General features: G+C 38.3%; 1 protein-coding gene across 4 annotated transcripts in view; it reads right to left on the bottom strand.

Annotated features, from left to right (window-relative positions):
- Positions 1-19,073, bottom strand: part of LOC125864477 (actin-depolymerizing factor 10-like) — a 616,735-nt gene that overhangs the window by 523,986 nt on the left and 73,676 nt on the right. The gene's annotated exons all lie outside the window — the stretch shown is intronic.

The raw sequence follows: 19,073 nt of genomic DNA on the forward strand, positions 1-19,073 counted from the left end.
GCCTATATTAGAAATTATAACTAGAGTTTAAGAAAATTATAATTCGCGGCTACAGGTTTCCTAATTTTGTTATTCACTTGATTTGTATAATAAGTATGATTTGTATAAATCCACAATTTGTATAATTCAGTTCTTGAATGTATAAATCCAGAATTTTGTATATGCTTACCATAACTATTTGTACACGATTCATGAAAAATTCATAACCATGTTTGTATATTGACAAGAGAAATATACAAACGGAGTTCTAAAAAATTCCTAAATATATAAATACATAATTTGTATATACTTACCCTATTTGTATATTCGCAAGCGAAATATACAAACGTACAGAATTATATGAATCACAACCTCCATAGCAAAGGAACTATAGTTATGGAACACAATTATTGAAACTATAGTTTTAGAGCCTTATATGTCTATTACGTTTGCTATTTCTGAATTTTTCTCTTAAATTATTTGTGTATTAGTTTTATATATTATTTGATGATTTATGAATAGAATAAAAGTTATTTATATATATTAATTTTATACAATGTTTGGTTGGTAGGTTTCAAATGTTATATAAAATTAAAGTTATTCAAGTATTAATTTTATATGATGTTTGATTGTGATTTAGTAATTCTACGTAATTTAATATTCACATAACCTATGGAAAAATTTATGTATAATTTTATGTGGGGTAGAAGGTGAAATAAATTATATAAGTATTAGGCTTCAGTTGTTTTAATTAAGATTTAGACATTTGACTCTAAATGAACATTTGAATGATTAGATGTTGTCTCTAGATCTAAACACAAAATGATTAAGATTATTTGTTTTTCAATATTTGAATGTACATAATAACTATATAATTCAAATAAAAATTAACTAAATATTTGTGGAAATGGTAATAGTTATTGTTAGGGATAAGTAATGATGGTGGTGATAGTTTTTATGTTGGAGGTGGCTGGTGTTGTGGTGACGATTGGTAGTGGTGTTGGTTGATGTTGGTTGTTGGCGGTGTTGATGATGGTGGTTGATGACATATTTGTGGTAGTTGGCGGCGGTACTAGTTATGATGATGGAGGTGGTTGGTAGTAGATATTGATTACAGTGGTGATAGTGATTGATATGATGAAGGTGGCGATCGAAGAATGTATGGTGGTAGTTATGATAACGAAATTTGTTGGGAAATTAGCTATAGTAGACGTAGTTGTTGATAGTGATAGTGTAGGTGGCGGTTGCTATAGAGATGAGGCTGGTGATTTCAATGGATATAATTATAATAATGTATGATGCAAGTGTGGTAGTAGAACGATAACGGTTAGCAATAGTGGTGGTTATGATAGCAGAGGTGGTTAGTGGTAGATAATGGTATGGTGGTTTACAATGGTGATGGCGATGGTGGTGGTAATGGAATATGTGGTTAGTTGGGGTGGACATTAATATCGAAAAATCGAACCGAACTAATCCGGTTCTTCAATTTTTCGATTCGATGTCGATGTTATTCAAAAGTTTGATTATTTTGGTTCGGTGTAAGGGTCTCAGAACTTCGGTGTNAATCAAAGTAGCAACAAATTTATAAATCAATAGTTAACTTTAAATATTAATTTTCAAGAAGAACCCAAACTTATTTTTATCCATGTACGTCATGTAAAGGAACCCATCTTTGCCTTGTTTCTCTCGAGAAGAAGTTGGAGGCACAATGTTCTTTACAAAGACAAATATAGTCTTTTAGTTAGCACAAGAAGTGTTTCATGGCGAGACACATCGTCCGTTAACATATATAGTTTTAAATTTTTAAGTGTCTTATACTTCGATTAAATCTTTATTTTATTTTTCATTCACGCTGAAAAACTATTTTAAAAACGCCGAACCAAATCAAAGTAGAAAAAATTGAATTGAACTGAACCAAATTAGTTTGGTTTGGTAAATGGTGCACACTTTTCTAAAATAAAAAATCGAAGAATTAAATCGAAGTTTGATAAACCGAACCGAAGAACCGAACACTCACCCATAGTGGTAAGTGATGATGGATGGTGATATATTGGGGATAGAGTGACGGTTAATATTGTCCACACAAGAATACCTTTTAATCATATTACTACGCCTAGGATCCTCGTTAGATGGTGTATATTACGTTGATTCTTTCCGTGGTCTTTTAGATCTTTCACTTGTTAACTCATATTCAGTTTTGTATAGATAAATGTGTTTAAAGAACTCAACATTATCTGACTCAATTACCGTATTAACATGAATTTCGAATTATCATATTTGTGAACAAAAAACCGACAGGCCTTACTGTTCACAATATATCTAATAAATACACAGTCCACTGTTTTAGGTCAAATTTTAACCCTCTTGGGTAAAGGAACTTGTACCTTGGCTAAACACCCCCCACACTTTGTAATATTTCAAGTTGAGTTTATGTTCTTTCCATTACTTCTATGGGATAGATTTCGTTTTGCTATGGGGTACCCTATTGAGTATTTGGTTAGCTGTAAGGATAACTTCCCCCCACAAACTTTGCGGTGAACCATAACTGATTAACAAGACATTCATCATTTCCTTTAAGGTTTTGTTTTTATGTTCCACCATCCCATTTGATTGTGGTGTGTAGGGTGTAGTAGTTTCATGAATAATACCATATTCCAAACATATCTCTGCAAAAAGAGATTCGTATTCTCCACCCCTATCACTCCGAATCAATTTTATCTCTCGATTTAATTGATTCTTGTAACACCTCTCTATTTGAAAGAACTAGAATTAGAAAGAAACTATTTTTTTTTGAAAGATTAAATTTGGAAATATTGGCAAGTTATGTTAAGTATGAGTTTTTGGTCAACTTCAAACGACCATAACTCTTAGTACAAAATGATTTATATGTGCCATATGATATCAAATGAAAGGTCTTTGAATTATCTNTTCTTGTAACACCCCTCTATTTGAAAGAACTAGAATTAGAAAGAAACTATTTTTTTTTGAAAGATTAAATTTGGAAATATTGGCAAGTTATGTTAAGTATGAGTTTTTGGTCAACTTCAAACGACCATAACTCTTAGTACAAAATGATAAACGACCATAACTCTTAGTACAAAATGATTTATATGTGCCATATGATATCAAATGAAAGGTCTTTGAATTATATTTCCAACGCCACTGAGTTTGCTAATTTTCGAGCTCTTGGGAGATATGCCTGTTCATAGTCGGGTTGTCCAGTTAAGGAAAGTTACCCGAATTTAAGAGGGGTATTTTGGTCTTTTCCCTACTCAATTGGTTTAATTCGTTTTAGTAATTTAATTGGGGTCTAAACTGATTTGGTTTAGTTTACACTTTGCAAAATTATGTTAGGGCTTTGAGAGAAGAGAAAAGAGGAGAAATGCCAAGGTTCGTCGCGTTCTTGAGTTTCGCTTGCAGATTTCACCAAGTGTTAATCCCTACGAGGTATGTGAGATCACATAACATTGGGTTCGTTCACCCAAGCGCCAATCATGATTTAATTCAGCGTATTTACATTCCTGATAGTAGAGTAATTGAGTTCTTGATGGATTTTGTTGAAGTTTCTATTGGAATCTTGATTGTTGAAGTTTTGAGGAGTTATTGAGTAAATTTCATAAGATTTGAGGTTGTTTTTGAGTAGATTTTTGTATACTTTGGTTGGGTATTCGAGTCTAAGTGTTTGGGGAAGAAACCAATCAAATCTAGACGCTTTTGGGTCGAAAAACGAATAAGAAAATTCGTGGGTTTTCTAGGCAGGGGCTGGCGCACCAGCATAAGGTGTCTGTAGTTTGGGCTCTGGGCCGCCGCGCCATTCAGTGCGCCCCAACCCAGACTCTACAGTTCAAGGTATGGCGCCCTGCGCCACTCAGTACGCTAGGGTCGCCAGGTCCTCTACCCTTTCCCACTTCTTTCCGTTTGAGTTCCCTTGAATCGCACCCATGTTTTCTAGTTGATTTCTACACTCTAAGGTACATCTAAAAATTATGAGATCATCCATAAACATGAATCATAACCTTGAATCCATAAATTCAAATTCAAGGAAAGTTAAGAGCCAAGTTTAGAGAAGTTCTTAGAGTCTTTTCAAGAAGTCTTTTGCAAATGCTTTAAACTTGTTTTAAGACTTGAGTTTTGAGTTAACTAAAGAGTAATGAATGAAGTTCATTTTCTTCAAAAGAGTATATGGGAACTATGTATTCCGAAAGAGTAAATGTTTTCACATTTAAGCAAGAGAGGAAACACCGATTTCCAAGAGAGCCTTTGAGCTAGTTTTTGAGTAATTATCTCAAACCAGAGAAAGAGTTATGTTTTTAAACACATGAGCTAGTTACATTTTGGGAGTAGTATTGATCACCGATTTGGGGACAAGTTGAGTTCAGATAATTCAAAGTCTCCATAAACCGTGTGGCCAACATGGGTAGAAAAGGGTCATACTTTTTAGATGATTTCTTAGTGCTTTTAGCATAGACTAGTGAATTCACTTAGTAGTTAGGTTCTATACCCCCAACAAGCTATAGGACGACCCTAGCCGCGTGAGGCAAAATGATGTATCATCACATAGCTCATAGTGATGGTTGTCAGTTAGAGAAACTCCCATAGACATATTTTGGTATTCTTATATACATAGAGTTATTTTGTATTTTCATATACACACAGAGTTTATATTATATCCTTGCATACAAACTGAGTTACTATTGTATTCTTCAATACACAGAGTTGTTATACACATATTTTAAAGCTTTTCTTTATACTGCATTTATATTATTGTTTTATATTAAAACGAGTTGAGACCAGGTATGTTTATTCAGTTCCTTTCAAGCTTACGTCTTGTTTGAGAATTCCCCTCGCATGCTCGTACATTCAATATATTGATGCCATTTGGCCTGCATCTTTTATGATGCAGATACAGGTAACTAGGATCAGCATCCAACGCATCGTTGATCCAGACGATGCAGGCCAACTTTACCTCACGCTGCCAAGGACCATTATATACCTTGCCGGGGGTATAGGACCTAACTCACTAAGTGGATCCACTACTCTATGCTAAAAATCATTAAAGGATTCATCTAAAAAGTATGACCCTTTTCTACCCATGATGGCTACATGGTTTATGGGGGCATTGGGTTTTCTGAACGCTCCCCCATATCGGTGCTCAATACTACTCCCAAAATATGATACTAGCTCTTTATGTTTAAAAACATATTTCTTTATGTGATTTGAGATAATTGCTCAAAAACTTAGCTCAAAGGCTATATTGGAAATCAAAGTTTCCCTCTTGCTTAATTATGAAAGCATTTACTCTTTTCTGAAAACTAGCCCGAAGGCTTTTTGGAAATCGAGGTTTACTTTCTTGTTTAAATTTGAAAACATTTAAACTCTCTGGGAATACATAGTCCCTATATACTTTTGAAGAAGTAAACTTCAATTTTACTCTTTACTGAACTCAAAACTCAAGCCTTACAACAAAGTTAAAACACTTGTAAAAGACTTTTGAAAACTTTATGCACTTCTCTTGACTTGACTCTTAACTTCTCTTGACTTGACTCTTTACTGATCTTGACTTGACTCTTAACTGGTCTTGACTTGACTCTTAACTGGTCTTGACTTGACTCTTAACTGATCCTTGGATTGAATTATNGGTCTTGTCTCGATATCCATCTCAGTTGTTAGAGGCTTCATAGATAGTTAGTTATTGTTAGTTCATGAGTCTTTCCATTTTCATTCAGTTATGTTGAGACTTGATGTCACGCCCCGAGCCTACACCCTAGGCAAGACTGGTACTCGAGAACCATTGCTGGCCCCAAGCAAACCCTTGGCCTGACTTACCCACTCAGCGGAAGACTTAGACATAAGAAAGAGAATCCAAATACAAGATAACACAATATGTCTCAAACTGAACTTATAATGTTTTAAGAATAAACATTTAACTTAGCAAATATGGCAACTCAAATTTGAACATAAACCAATAACAAAATGATGACGAATGAACTAACATCTGACTGACTATTTATGAAGCCTCTAAAACAACTGAGATGGATGTCGGGACAGGCCCACGACATTCTAATGAACTAAAATGATAAAGTAATAAAAAGAGGGATCCTCCGGAATGCAAGGAGGCTCACCAACAACTCTGAAGCTCAACTAGATTAACGATAAGCTGGATCCTGATATTGGTTACCTGCGTCTGCATCATAAGACGATGCAGGCCAACTGGCATCAGTACATTGAATGTACTAGTATGTGAGTTGGAATGCTAAACACAACTTAAGCTTGAAAATAATCTGAAAGGAACTGAAGAACTTACCTGGCTTAACACAACTCAACATAACTGAACTCATTTCAATATAAAGCAGTTTAAAAACAAGTGCAATATAAAGAAAAACTGTTTAAAACATGATGTCAACTCTCTGTGTATGCAAAGATACGTATAACTCTAAGATGTATGTAAAAATACAAATAAACTGATGTATATAAAAATACAAAATACTGTTGTGGGATTTTCTCTAACCGACAACCATCACTTACGAGCTATAGTGATGATACAACACTTTACCTCACGCTGCCAAGGACTATCATATACCTTGCCGGGGGTATAAGACCTAACTCACTAAATGGATCCACTACTCTTTGCTAAAAATCATTAAAGGATTCATCTAAAAAGTATGACCCTTTTCTACCCATGATGGCTACATGGTTTATGGGGGCATTGGGTTCTCTGAACGCTCCCCCATATCGGTGCTCAATACTACTCCCAAAATATGATACTAGCTCTTTATGTTTAAAAACATATTTATTTCTGTGATTTGAGATAATTGCTCAAAAACTTAGCTCAAAAACTATATTGGAAATCAAAGTTTCCCTCTTGCTTAATTATGAAAGCATTTACTCTTTTCTGAAAACTAGCACGAAGGCTCTTTCGAAATTGAGGTTTACTTTCTTGTTTAAATTTGAAAACATTTTAAACTCTCTGGTAATACATAGTCCCCATATACTTTTGAAGAAGTGAACTTCAATTTTACTCTTTACTGAACTCAAAACTCAAGCCTTACAACAAAGTTAAAACATTTGTAAAAGACTTTTGAAAACTTTATGCACTTCTCTTGACTTGACTCTTAACTTCTCTTGACTTGACTCTTTACTGATCTTGACTTGACTCTTAACTGGTCTTGACTTGACTCTTAACTGGTCTTGACTTGACTCTTAACTGATCCTTGGATTGAATTATGGATTCAAGGATTGAGATTTGTGATAGGATAGATCACATGATGTTTACGAATGATTTTAGATAGCTAAACATAACAAAAAACTAAAAAATAATATTTGAGGGTGGGTCCGCGACTCGGAGACATATTTAATTTTTGGTTTCGAAAATAACTTTTGAGGCAGAACGGTCCGTGACCGCTCCGCTCTGCAAAACGATTTTTCTCAGTACTGGGGAGTGGGTCCGCGACGTGGAGGCATGTCCATATTTTGACCGACAAAATTTGTTCTTCGTTTTCCAGCTCTAAACCCACCCTCTAAACTCCATGGGTTCTTTCCCCAAACACTTAGAATCGATTAAATGTTCAAAGTACATCAGAATGTTCAAAGTACATCAGATTCTACTCAAAATCAAACCTAAAATCACAGATTCGGATCAAACAACTCCTCAACAATTTCAACAATTTAATAGAACTTCAACAAACCCATCAAGAACTCAATTTCTAGGCTTTCAAGAACTTAATTCGATGTAATAAATCATGCTTGGCACGTGGGTGAACTAACCCAACATTATGTGATCTCACATACCTTGTAGGGATCACCCCCGACGAAATCCATAAGCTAAACTCGACAAACTTGACAATCTCCTTGCTTCTCCTTCTCTTTTCTCCTCTTCTTTCCTCTTCTCTAAAACCGTAACTCTTTTACAAAAGTGTAAAACTGACCAAGTTCAGTTTAGACCCTTAATTAATTCACTAAAACGAATTTAATTAATTGGATAAAGAAAAGACTGAAATACCCTTCAAAAATCCGGATTGGACATTTCCTTATTTTAACAACCCAACTTCCAATGGGCGTATCTCACTCATACAAACTTGGATTTGCGCAATCTTTGCGGCGTTGGAAAGATCGCTCCAAGAGCTTTCCAACCACACCTATAAGTACACCTAAATCATCCGAAGCTAGGAGTTATGTCCTTTTGAAATTGACTAAAAACTCACCTTTTTCCTAACTTAAAGTAAATATCCAGATTTTCATTTTTCAAATTCTTAGCTTCTTCCTAGCTATTTCAAATTGCGAGATGTTACAATATCTCCCCCTTGAGAACATTAATCCTCGAATGAGATTATTCTTAATAGGCTAAGGGTGAAACATGCAACACTCAGTTCAAACACCCACAAGCAAATGCAAAACAACATGCCAACTTGTAAATAAATACTAAGAAAGGATTAGTACCTTGATCTAGAATTTCTCTGGGTTCGAAGAGATGTGGATATCTCTTCTTCATACTTTTCCACCAATAGACTTCTTTCAAGCCACGGTACATCTTGGTGGAACCCGGATGAATGGAATATCTGGAGCTATGTGCTTCCTCCGTGATACTCTCTTAGGTTCCATCCACCATTGGTACACACAACCTACCTTGATGTCTCAACACACCATCTCCCCCTTGTTCAAAAGCTAATACTTTTTGCTTATGAATATTTGCCTTCAATTCAAGCAAGATAGGGTCTTGGTCTTGCTCTCCTTTTACTTTTGACACTAATGATGATTCAGCCCCATTCATCACCACTATTCCTCCTTCTATGGAATCCATTAATCGAACTCCTAATTGTGCAAGTCTATGCACATCTTTTTGCTAACTCTTTCTTACTTTCTTCAAAATGGGCAGTACTACCCATAGATAACCTGCTCAAGGCATCATCAATAACATTAGCCTTTCCTGGGTGATAAAGAATACTCATGTGAAAATATTTGAGTAATTCTGACCACCTCCTCTGTCTGAGACTATGCTCTTTCTGACTAAACACATACTGAAGACTCTTGTGATCGGTGAACACATCCACATGATCACCATAAAGATAATGACGCCATATTTTCCAAGCAAATACTACAACAACCAACTCTAAGTTATGGGTTGGGTAATTCTTCTCATGAACTTTCAACTGTCTGGAGGCATAAGTTACAACCCTGCCATTCTGCATTAACACACAACCCAAACCAACTCTAGACGTAACACAATATACCACAAAACCTTGAGTACCTTCTGGTAAGGTCAACACTGGGCAACAATCAACTTTTTTTCCAATTCCTGAAAGATTTTCTCACAAGCTTCATACCATTGAAACTTCACTGTTTTTGAGTTAACTTGGTCAAAGGAGATGAAATAGATAAAAATCCCTCGACAAACCCTCTATAATATTCCGTCAAACCCAAGAAACTCCTAATATCAGTTGGAGATGTGGGTCTAGGCCAATTCTGCTCTGCCTCTATCTTCTGAGTATCAACTTTAATTCCCTCTCCAGACACAATGCGGCCTATGAATGCCACAGGCTTAAGTCAAAACTTATACTTAGAGAACTTGGCGTACAATTCTCTATCTTTTAAAGTCTGAAGAATATTCTAGGATGGCTAGCATGATCTTCTTCATTCCTTGAATAGATTAGTATGCCATCAATGAAGATGATAACAAACATATCTAAATAAGGTTTTTGAAAACTCTATTTATAAGGTCCATGAACGTTGCATGTGCATTAGTTAAACCGAACGACATGACCAGAAACTCATAATGACCATAATGGGTCCTGAATGCTGTCTTGGGAATGTCACATTCCCTTACTTTCAACTGATGGTAGCCAAATCTGAGGTCTATTTTCGAAAAACAAGAAGCACCTTGAAGTTGATCGAAAAGATCATCAATTATTGGAAGATGATACTTGTTCTTGATGGTAACCTTGTTTAACTGGCGGTAATCTATACACATCCTAAGGGAACCATCTTTCTTTCTCACAAATAAGACCGGAGTGCCCCAAGGTGAGACACTTGGTCGAATAAACCCTTTCTCTAAAAGGTCTTTCAACTGCTCTTTTAAGCTCTTTCAACTCTGTTGGTGCCATTCTATATGGCGAAATAGATATAGGACGAGTATCTGGAAGAATATCTATACCGAAATCTATCTCTCTCAGGAGGGACTCCGAGTAGATCATTTGAAAAGACTTCTGGAAACTCTTCTACTACTGGAACTGACTGAATATGAGGTATCTCAACACTAGAGTCATTAACTCGGACTAAGTGGTAGACACACCCCTTAGAAACTAATTTCCTTGACTTAAGGTACGAAATGAAATGACCCTTAGGCACTGTTGAACTGCTTTTCCACTCTAAGACTGGCTCATTTGGAAATTGAAACTTGACAACTCGAGTTCTACAATCTATTGATGCATAACAAGCATGAAGCCAGTCCATACCTAGAATGACATCAACATTTACCATGCCTAACTCAATTAAATCAGCCATGGTACTCTTGTGATTGACGGAAAAGGGACAATCACGATAGACTCTCTTTGCTAGAATAGACTCATCAACATGTGTAGAAACATTGAAGGGTTCACAAAGTATCTCAAGAATAACATCAAAATTCAAATCAACATAAAGAGTTACAAAAGATAAACTCACCCTTGGGTCTAGAAAAGCATAAATAGTAAAGTCAAAGACTTGGATGATACCAGTGACCACATCTGGCGAATTCTCTTGCTTTTGGCGACTATTGATAGCATATAAGCGATTTGTTTCCCCGCCAGTACCTGAAGTATCTCCTCGAGGTACAGCTCTATTTGGTGGAGCAACTGAAAAAAGTTGGGCCCTATTGTACTTATTATCATTACCTTGCATGTTCTCAGGACACTCCCTCATAAAATGACCGTTTTGACCACACTTGAAATAACTAGTAGAACCCTTATGACAAATACTTGAGTGGTTTCTGCCACACTTAGCACATGCAGGAGACTTACTACCCCTTTGTGCCATACTGCCTTGAGAATATACAAATTTATGTCACGGACTTAGAGTCTCACTAATGCTCCGTGCGGCACTTGACAACTTACTCACGAATCTTTCACGATCTTGTAAGCTCAAGTAAGCTCTTTTGAAACTAAGATCGCTAAGAGAATGAAAAGGAAGACTTTGAGAATTTGGAAGAAGGCTTTTGTATTGCTTGGAGAATGCTTACAACTTGCTTATTTGCTTGGATTCTTGGTTGGATGGATGCCTTGCAAATGAATGGCACCCCCTATTTATACTAACTCCTAAGGACTAAAGTGCAATTAAAAATTACTTACAAGTCCCTAAGATTAACACAAAAGCCCCTCTCTAGAATTCTCTACACACTCTAGAGAATTCCAAGGCTTTCTTGAAACTATCTAAATTATTCTAGAGAATTCCTTAGAATTCTCTAGCCTTCTTGAATAATCTAAAGGGTTCTAGAGTCTTCCGGAAACCTCTCCACAACTCTAGACCCTTCCGCCCCTATCCGGACGCCAAATTTAACTGTGATGTGGCGGGACGTGACACTCTCCCCCACCTATTAATGCGACGACCACGTCGCATTGCCGCTACATCGTCATCCGAGCCTTGTGCGTGCGTGACCAATAGTACATTGACTCGATTAAGGCCCTTGCACAACGCCTTCAACATCTTCCATATCATTTCTAGCTCGGTCTTCTGGCTCATCTGCTTCTTAGGATGTGCGCGCCTCAGCAGCTTCTTTGGCATCACAACATTGTTCCCTCTTGGAACCTTCTTCGAGCGTGGCGGCAGGGACCCTTTTGCACCATTTTCTTTCGAACTCACAATGGTGGTCGTATGCGTCGACTCCTTCTTCTTAGGGTTTTTCTCGAGCTGCATGGCCGTTAGGCGGACTTGTCCTTCTGTCTTCGGCACCTTGACCATGGGCACCATACATGATCCTCCTTGCTCCATGACTAGAAGTCGCTGGAGGTAAGGGTCGATCACTGCGTGGCACTGCTGGAAGAACTCCTGCCCAAGAATTATGTCAAAGAGATCTAAAGGAGCGACAGTGAANGGTCGACATACTGCGCGCCGTATCCTCTTGGCTTCTCTGGCTGCTTCGTGATGGCTCCGCATAGTCCTATCAAGCCCAACTGCGTCGTCCCTTCGCCTTGTCCTTGCTTATGAGCGTCTTTTTCTTTCCGCTCTCGCAGGATGGCACCAAGGCTCTTCAGTTCAGGGCACCTTGCATAACCATGCGGCCCGTCGCATATGTAGCAGCTACCTTTGTTGGCAACCTCTATCTTCCTCTCCGTGTTTCCATGACGTTCAGACTTCTTGCCATCGGACTTGTAGGTATCATGATTCTTAGGATGTGGCCGCTGCTCCTCGCCTTTGCCACGATCTCCCCCACCATGGTCATGACTACCTCTCATCTCTTCTCCTCTGGCTCTGTCGGGCTTCTCCTACCTGAAGTCTGTCAAAGCTTCGGCCTACGTGATGGCTTCATCTATGGTCCTGACTTGCCGACGTTCCAACTCCGTCCTGGCCCAATTTTGTAGCCCATCCATGAAGTGGAAAAACATATCATCATCCCTGAGGTTAGGAATTTGAAGTGTGAGGGTAGTGAACTCATGCACATATGCGCGGATGTTGCCCGTTTGCTTCAACTCCCTAAATTTGCGCTTCGCCTCATAGATGACGTTGTTAGGGAAGAAGGCTTTCTTGAGCTCCTCCCGGAATTGCTCCTAGGTGTTGATGGTGCATGTCCCCTTCCCTATCTCGGCCTCCTTGTGCCTCCACCATAACATGGCCATCTCTGAAAGATACAACACAGCGGTGTTGATCTTACTCTCGTCGCTCTTCAGCCCGTTGCACTTGAAGTAATTCTCCAAATGCCAAAGGAAATTCCCCACCTCTTGCGCGTCACGGACGCCTTTGAACATAGGTGGCTTGGGAGCCTCGACCCTGGCCTCCCTATCTCGGTCAAGCGACAATGATCCTCCAGCTGCCCCACCTTCATTGAGTGCTTTCATCTCGGCCTTCATGGTCTCAATCGTGCCCAACGCCTCCATGAGCCAACATTTCAAATAAGTGATAGCCTCATTCATCTCAAACTCGGCCCGCTGACGTCCCTCCAACTCCTTGCGGATATTTTCGGTCTCCTCAAGGGTGAAGTCTTCAAGAGTCTTGAACTTGCCATCAGCCACGTTCAAACGCCGGCCTAATATCTCCACGCCCTGCCTTGCCACTTCAACCCTTGCGACCCATTCTTCTCCAGCGGTGACGTCAATAGGCTCCTCGCCACGTTCATCGTCACTTGCTTCGGTGGTCGAAGGTGGATGGGATGTTATCGCCTCGCTTGGTGTAGGATCCAGCAACATTTCTTCATGACTCTTTTGGTGCTTTTTACCCTTTCGGGCCTTCTTTCCACCATCCGGACGGACGTTGGTGATACTAGCGGCGTTCACGTCTCCTTCGGTTGCCATTCCCTTAGTATCAAACCTTCGCTCTGATACCACTTTGTCACGGACTTAGAGTCTCACTAATGCTCCGTGCGGCACTTGACAACTTATTCACGAATCTTTCACGATCTTGTAAGCTCAAGTAAGCTCTTTTGAAACTAAGATCGCTAAGAGAATGAAAAGGAAGACTTTGAGAATTTAGAAGAAGGCTTTTGTGTTGCTTGGAGAATGCTTACAACTTGCTTATTTGCTTGTATTCTTGGTTGGATGGATGCCTTGCAAATGAATGGCACCCCCTATTTGTACTAACTCCTAAGGACTAAAGTGCAATTAAAAATTACTTACAAGTCCCTAAGATATTTACACAAAAGCCCCTTTCTAGAATTCTCTACACACTCTAGAGAATTCCAAGGCTTTCTTGAAACTATCTAAATTATTCTAGAGAATTCTAAGGAATTCTCTAGCCTTCTTGAATAATCTAAAGGGTTCTAGAGTCTTCCGGAAACCTCTTCACAACTCTAGACCCTTCCGCCCCTATCCGGACGCCAAATTTAACTGTGATGTGGCGGGACGTGACATTTAGCTCTGAAACTCTGGGAATTCTAACTATTGTACTCACTTTTGTTCTTAGGTGCAGGTGCACTAGCAGATGATGGGGCAGGTACCTTATGTTTCTGTTGGAAGGAAAACCAGTTTGCACTACTTTTTTGCTGCCTGAACTCGTTCCATGATGTCTTAGCCCTCTTATTCTTAAAATCTTCTCTATCCTTCAGCTTATCCTCCTCAACTTGTTGCACATGGATCATTAGCCTTGCTATGTCCATATTTCCTATCAACATCGCTGCCTTGCCTTCTTTGCATGACTGGCGAGACAACCCAACAACAAATAAACTAATCCTACTCCTCATATCAGCAACCATCTCCGGGGCATAGTGGGAAAGTTGTGCGAACTTCAGACTGTACCCATGAACACTCATAGACTCCGAATTAAGGGTGAGAAACTCTCTTATCTTTATCTCTCGCAACTCACGGGGAAAGAAGCGTCCCATGAGAGCACTCTCAAACATAACCTAACTCACTATTGGCGCATCCTCAGCCCTATTCTTTTTCCATTGGTCGAACCAGACTCTAGACACCCTTCATTTGGTATGCAACTAATTCCACCCTCTCAGCATCTACAATATGCATAATCTCAAAATATTTCTGAAGCTCTTCAACAAAGTTCTCTGGATCCTCTGTGACACTTGAACCTGTGAAGCTTGGTGGGTTCATCCTTAAAAACGCATGGATCTTTAAAGTATCAGCCACTTCCGGTCAATTATCTCTCTGTCCATCTTGATGGGTCACAACCTGACTTAACATCCGGATAGCTTTACAAAATTCAGCATTAGTGACCTATCCTTGGGGTTGCACTTCTAGTGCATTAGGTACCCCTTGTTCCTCGACAATTCTCCTAGTAGGACGACCTCAGACAACTCTTCGTGGAGGCATGATTATCTGAAGACACGCGCAAGCACGAATTAGAGGGAAACTTTTTAGAGATCAACTCTAACGACGAAATGAGTGTGAAAAAGGTAAGAAATTTTCCTAAATGTTGCAGCCTCCTAATTATAGATGTGGCGTGCTTCACACCGATTACTAAGACTCTATAGACACGGCTTCATAGGCTCTCTAGAACTCTTGAACTTTGTGCTATGGTACCAAGTTTGTCACGCCCCGAGCCTACACCCTGGGAGAGACTGGGACTCGAGAACCATTGCTGGCCCCAAGCGAACCCTTGACCTGTCTTACTCACTCAACAGAAGACTTAGACATAAGAAAGAGAATCCAAATACAAGATAACTCAATATGTCTCAAACTGAACTTATAATGTTTTAAAAATAAACATTTAACTTAGCCAAAATGGCAACTCAAATCTGAACATAAGCCAATAACAAAATGATGAAGAATGAACTAATATCTGACTGACTATCTATGAAGCCTCTAAAACAACTGAGATGGATCTCGGGACAGGCCCACGATGATAAACTAATAAAAAGGGGGATCCTCCGAAATGCAAGGAGGCTCACCAACAACGATGAGGCTCAACTGGATCAACGATGCGTTGGATGCTGATCCTTGTTACCTGCGTCTGCATCATAAGACGATGTAGGCCAACTAGCATCAGTACATTGAATGTACGAGTATGTGAGTTGGAATGCTAAACACAACTTAAGCTTGAAGAATCTGAAAGGAACTGAAGAACTTACCTGGCTAAACTTAACTAAACTCATTTCAATATAAAGCAGTTTGAAAACAAGTGCAATAGAAAGAAAAACTGTTCAAGACATGATGTCAACTCTGTGTGTATGCAAAGATACGTATAACTCTGAGATGTATGTAGAAATACAAATAAACTGATGTATATAAAAATACAAAATATTGTTGTGAGAGTTTCTCTAACCGACAACCATCACTTAAGCACTATAGTGATGATACAACACTTTACCTCATGCTGCCAAGGACCATTATATACCTTGCCGGGGGTATAGGACCTAACTCACTAAGTGTATCCACTAGTCTATGCTAAAAATATTAAAGGATTCATCTAAAAAGTATGACCCTTTTCTATCCATGATGGTTACATGGTTTATGGGGGCTGTGGGTTCTCTGAATGCTCTCCCATATCGGTGCTCAATACTACTCCCAAAATATGATACTAGCTCTTTATGTTTAAAAATATATTTCTTTCTGTGATTTGAGATAATTGCTTAAAAATATAGCTCAAAGGCTATCTTTGAAATCAAAGTTTCCCCTCTTGCTTAATTATGAAAGCATTTACTCTTTTTTGAAAACTAGCTCGAAGGCTCTTTGGAAATCGAGGTTTACTTTCTTGTTTAAATGTAAAAACATTTTAAACTCTCTGGGAATACATAGTCCCCATATACTTTTGAAGAGCTGAACTTCAATTTTACTCTTTACTGAACTCAAATCTCAAGCCTTACAACAAAGTTAAAACATTTGTGAAAGACTTTTGAAAACTTTATGCACTTCCCTTGACTTGACTCTTAACCTCTCTTAACTTGACTCTTAACTGATCTTGACTTGATTCTTAACTGATCCTTGAATTGAATTACGGATTCAAGGATTGAGATTTGTGAAAGGAAATATCTTATGATATTTAGGAATGATTTTAGATAGCTAAACATGAGAAAAGACCAAAAAATCAATATTTGAGGGTGGGTCCGCGAAGCGGAGACGTAGTTTATTGTTGGTTTCAAAAATAACTTTTGAGGCAGAACGATCTGTGACCGCTCCGCGATGCGAAATGATTTTTCTCAGTTCTGGGGAGTGGGTCCACGACGCGGAGGCATGTCCAGATTTCAATCGACGAAATTTCTTCTTCGTTTTCCAGCTTTAAACCCTCTAAACTTCATAGGTTCTTTCCCCAAACACTTAGAATCGATTAAATGTTCAAACTACATCAGATTCTACTGAAAATCAAATCTAAAATCACGGATTCGGATTAAACAACTCCTCAACGATTTCTACAAATCAATAATTTAATAGAACTTCAATAAACCCATCAAGAGCTCAATTTCTAAGCTTTCAAGAACTTAAATTTGTTGAAATAAATCATGATTGGCGCGTGGGTGAACTAACCCAATGCTATGTGATCTCATATACCTTGTAGGGATCACCCCGACGAAATCCACAAGCTAAACTAGATGAACTTGACGATTCCCTTGCTTCTCATTCTTTTTTCTCCTCTTCTTTCCTCTTCTCTAAAACCCTAACTCTTTTCCAAAGGCGTAAAACTGACCAAGTTTAGTTTAGACCCTTAATTAATTCACTAAAATGAATTTAATTAATTGGATAAGGAAAAGACTGAAATACCCTTTAAAAATCCGGATTGGACATTTTCTTAGTTGAACAACCCAACTTCCAATGAGCGTATCTCACTGATACAAACTCGTATTCGCGTAATCTTGGTAGCGTTGGAAAGATCACTCCAAGAGCTTTCCAACCATACCAAGAAGTACACCTAAATCATCCTGAGCTCGGAGTTATGTCTGTTTGAAGTTGACCAAAAACTCACATTTTTCCTAACTTAAGTAAATTTCCAAATTTTCATTCTTTCCAAAAATGACTATTTCAAATACTTAGTTTTTCCTAGCTATTAAAATTGCGAGATGTTACGCTTGAGTTGCCACTTTGGCTAGTGAATGTTTATTTATAAAACATTCTAAGTTATCTATTGAGCTTTCAGTTTACTTTTTAAAGTACTTTTATCATGAGTTAGTCTTTCGCTGAGTAGTAAGCTAGGCCAAGGGTTCGATTGGGGCCAACAACGGTTCTTGAGTGCCAGTCCCACCCAAGGTGTAGGCTCAGGGCGTGACAATTCTCCACTTCATTCTTGTATTGCTTCATCCTTAATATTAAGCAAATATACATAACAATATCGAGTGCAATCGTTAATTAAAGTTATAAAATACTTTTTCCCACTGCAAGATGATATTGACTTCATAACTTGTATATCTGTGTGAATTAAGTCTAGATGATTTGAATTCAGGTCAACAGACTTATAAGAATGTTTAACAAACTTAGATTCAACACAAATTTCACATTTCGATTTGTCACACTTGAATTAAGGCAGTACTTCTAAAGTAATCAATTTTCGCAAGGCGTTATAATTTACATGTCCCAAATGGACATGCCATAAATCATTTGACTCCAATAAGTAAACAGAAGCAAAATTCTTATTAATACTGTCGACAACCACTACATTCAGTTTGAAAAGGTCCTCAGTGAGGTAGCCCTTTCTTAAGAACATCTCATTCTTATTTATCACAACTTTGTCACTAACTAGGACATATTTTTTAATGAGCAGTGCAACATAAACTAGATTCTTCATAATAGTAGGAATGTACACAACGTTGTTCAAAGTCAACACCTTGCATGATGTCATATTCAACATTACTTTCCTAGTTCCTGCAATCCTCGCTGTTGTTGTGTTCACCATGAACAGGTCTTCATCGAACTCAGTAGGAGTATACGTTGCAAAAACTTCTCTTGAAGAGCAAACATGTCAAGTGGCACCTGAGTCGAGAAACCACTCCTTAAAATTTCCAACTAAGTTTCACTATGTGATCATTGCACAGAGGTCATATGCGTCTTCCATCTTCTCCACTATGTTCGCTTGACTTTTGCCTTTGTCCTTGCCCTTTCTTGGAGCACGATAGTCAGAACACTTGTGACCAACCTTACCACAATTGTAACAGTTGCCCTTGAATTTCTTTTTGGCCTGCGCTGACTTCTGTCCATTGGACTTCGTTCTTTTCTTGCCTTTGGTGGGAGCTTCTTCAACAATATTAACTCTCATGATTTTCGAGCTCCCACGAGACTTCTTTTTAGAGATCTTGTTATCTTTCTTAATCTTGAGTCGAATCACAAGATCTTCAAGCTTCATTTTCTTGTGTTTTTACTTTAAATAATTCTTGAAGTCATTCCACAAAGGATGTAACTTCTCAATCATTGCAGCCACTTGAAAGCTTCATTCACTACCATGTCCTCAACAATAAGATCATGGAAAATAAGTTAAAATTCTTGCACTTGTGATCCAATAGTTTTGCTATCTGTTAACTTATAGTCTAAAAACTTTGC

The sequence above is a fragment of the Solanum stenotomum genome, chromosome 5 (assembly GCF_019186545.1).
Source record: "Solanum stenotomum isolate F172 chromosome 5, ASM1918654v1, whole genome shotgun sequence".
Lineage (NCBI taxonomy): Eukaryota > Viridiplantae > Streptophyta > Magnoliopsida > Solanales > Solanaceae > Solanum > Solanum stenotomum.